Source organism: Trachypithecus francoisi, unplaced genomic scaffold (assembly GCF_009764315.1).
Source record: "Trachypithecus francoisi isolate TF-2019V2 unplaced genomic scaffold, Tfra_2.0 Lachesis_group10, whole genome shotgun sequence".
Taxonomy (NCBI): domain Eukaryota; kingdom Metazoa; phylum Chordata; class Mammalia; order Primates; family Cercopithecidae; genus Trachypithecus; species Trachypithecus francoisi.
Genome location: NW_022681455.1, coordinates 91,552,284 through 91,555,670, shown reverse-complemented (window position 1 = coordinate 91,555,670; position 3,387 = coordinate 91,552,284). Strand labels below are relative to the sequence as shown.

The 3,387-nt window shown below is 46.6% G+C and overlaps 1 pseudogene; it reads right to left on the bottom strand.

Moving 5' to 3' along the window:
* Positions 1 to 512: 512 nt before the first annotated feature.
* Positions 513 to 3,171, bottom strand: LOC117088595 (annotated as a pseudogene).
* Positions 3,172 to 3,387: the final 216 nt, after the last annotated feature.

The following is a 3,387-nucleotide window of genomic DNA, read 5'->3' as shown; positions in this document are numbered from 1 at the left end:
CCTTGAAAGATCAAGGGGACGGTGTATCTGGTTGCAACTGGAATGCCTGCTGGGTTGGGCCCAGGGGAGCCCTTTCTCAGCAAAAGCACCCCAACACCTTATTACTGAAAGTCTAACCTACCAGGCAAAACAAAGGAACAGCAGGCACCAAACTACAGCTGCACCAAAAAAGTGCACCTCTCCAACATTAACCATAAAGGTAAGGGAGGTGAGGAAAGCCGAGTGAGTATTTGACCTCATCTGTCTTCTGAGAAGCTTGCATATTTTAGGCCAAAGCCTTGTTGCAGAGAAAGACATTTGGCCAAAGAGTTGTCTTTGCTGTGTCTGGCTGGATAAAGCTCCCATTTCTGGGCATCCTGGTTCAAGGCTGCTTTATGCTAGCTTTGCTCCCTTATGTGGAGTACTTAAGAATTACTGCGGAAATTTTCCATTTGCCTTCATAACCGGCAAATACTTCAACAGTAGTTTCTCAAAAACCACCAATGGAGAAAGACCACCCCTTAGGTTGAGGATCACAGCTCCTTCCAGTCAATGGATTTCTTGCCAGACTTTTGTAGCAGCTCATTGGTTTTAGAAAAATGTCTACATCCAGTCGGGCATGGTGGCTCACACCTGTAATCCTAGCACTTTGGGAGGCGAACGTGGGCAGATCACTTGAGGTCAGGAGTTCAAAACCAGCTTGGTCATCATGGTGAAACCCGGTCTCTACTAAAAATGTAAAAAACTTATCTGGGCATGGTGGTGCGCACCTGTAGCTCCTGCCCAGCTACTCGGGAGGCTGAGGCAGGAGAATCACTTGAACCCGGGAGGTGGAGGTTGCAGTGAGCCAAGATCATGCCACTGTACTCCAGCCTGGGTGAAAGAGCAGGACTCATCTCCAAAAAAAAAAAAAGAAAGAAAGAAAGAAAAGTGTCTACATCCAAAGAACCTCTATACGCAGACAACAGGGAGGGTTGAGCCAGCTGCAGAATGTGGTGCTATTTCCTATGCATGGCACTGCCCTTCTTCTGAGCATAAGAGCCCCAGAGCAAGAAGACAAGCCGGTCTGAGTTCTGATTTAGCCAGGACACAACTATGTCAGTGAGTTGCTCCCAGCCTCTCTCCTTATAAGAACTGGCTTGATGGGCCAGAATAGTGAGACCGCATTGAGTAAAAGAACCCCTTGTTTGGCCCACCCAGATAAACCTCCATGCTGAGGGTGAACAAAACCATCTATGTCTGCATTCAACAATTTTTAAACATTTTCTGAACTGGGTGGAGGTAGAACAGGTCTTTGCACATGAAAGCAGAGCCTGTGAGCTTGACTGGGTCCATGATATGGATCCTGTCTGGCAATGAGAGCCTTCATATCTCTTATGTCACACATATGGGTCTAGGTTCTGAAAACTTGGTGTGGGGGTGAATAAACAATGTAATGTCTGCTTTATTCTGCACAAATCCCATTAGCTTTATAAAATACTCTTTCCTGAACTGCACTGAGGTACTTCTTCCAACTCTCACCAAAACACATGGGTAGTTGTGGACCATGAGTCTGTGTTGGGCCATGAGTCTGGGAAGAGCCCTGACCTTCCCCTTTAGATGTGAACCAAGTGCTCAGTGCTCAGCAGTGAGGAGGACAGCATGCTGGGCTTATCCTTCCTGGCCCTGGCTTTCTTGATGGGGTGGGCTTCTGCATCTCAGTTCTCCTAAGCTACAGCTGCCACACCAGTCCCCAGGTCAGCTGGCTTGGGACAGTGGGAAAGAGACTTCCCAGCCAGATTGGGACAGAGGAAGCAGTAGAGTGTCTTCTGGCTGTTCATCCCAGAGCTGAGGAGGAAGCGAATACACAGCCTGAGGACCTACGAGGCTTCCACTGGCTGCAGAAGTCAGCAATTCAACTTTTTAAAAATTGGCTGCATATTTTTATCTGGGTCTCACATTATTTCACTGTGATTTGGGGGTTGTGATGGTTAATTTTATGTCAACTTGACTGGGCTAAGGGATGCCCACATAGCTGATGAAACGTTATTTCTGGGCATCCCTTAAAGTCTGTGCAGGTGTTTCTGGAAGAGATCCACATCTGGGTTGGTGGACAGAGTAAAGCAGATGGCCTTCACCAATGCAGGTGGGCATTACCCAATTCACCGAGGGCCCAGAGAGAACAAAAAGGCAGAGGAAAGGTGAGTTTGCTCTCTGCTTAAGCTCGGACACCCAACTTCTCCTGCCTCAGAGGTCAGCACTTCCGGTTCCGGGTCCCACTCAGATGGGAACTGACACTGTCAGCCCCTCCCCACTCCCACCCTTGTTTCTGAAGCCTGCAGACTTGGACAAACTGTACCACGAAATGTCCTGCTTCTCCAGCTTGCCAGTGGCACAGGTGGCAGGTTGTGGGACTTCCCAGCCTCTGTAATCATGTGAGCCAGTTCCTGTACTGGTTTCATTTCTCTGGAAAACCCTGAGACAGGAGTCAAACATCAGCCACATTTTACTAAGCTGTTGACAAAGTTTTCAATTGGGGTTGGAGAAAACTATTTTTCTACATCACAGGACAAACTGTCCTCATTTCTTTCACTAAACATTTGTATCAATTCCTGCTGTTGTCATCAGCCACTGGCACCAATGTCTGACAGCAGCAGAGATTTCCAGGGGCCTTGGTGAATTCCAATGCTGGCCTAACTTGGGGAACCTTAGATGAGTTGCATAACCTCTCTGAACCTCAGTTTCTCTGCTGTCAGACGGAAATTCTGCCAAGGCCTATTCCACGAATGGGTCATTATAAAAAAAACCCTAATTGCCCGAACTTTAATCTTGTCACAGAGTAGAGCTCAACAAAAGCTACTTTCTCTTTTTCTGTGTAGTTGCTTCCAGTGTTCCAGTGGCTTCTGGCTGAGACAATGCAGTAAATGACTGGACAACTATAGCCATAAATATGAAGTATTCATGTAAAGGTAAGGGCCAGGGGAGAATTAATTATCAGCATAAGGATGACAGGCAAGCCTCTCTCCATAGAAATGTTTTCTTATTATATTCCAAAGCATTATAACTCTCTGTGTCCTCCATTATCCTAGTTATTGGCTGGAGTGATAGGAATGAGCTGTTGCCAACAGCGGTGTTACTCATGAGCACATGACTGCTGGTCAACAGCTCTGTGCAGGGACAGACAATGGCTTGTCCCAGCTGGAGGAAGTCCATGGTCTAGTGACTTACGGAAGTAGTAAAAGGAGGCAACCAGGTAATTACCAACCTCCCACACACTTTCCATAAATAATGTAGCCATTCCCTGTATATCTACCCCCAATATAATACATCTTTTCTTGGTTTCTGATGAATAGACATAAACCTAAAAAGGAAGTATCCTGAGTATGTCTTGGCCACTTTTACTATATAGACAGATTAATGGGTGCTTAA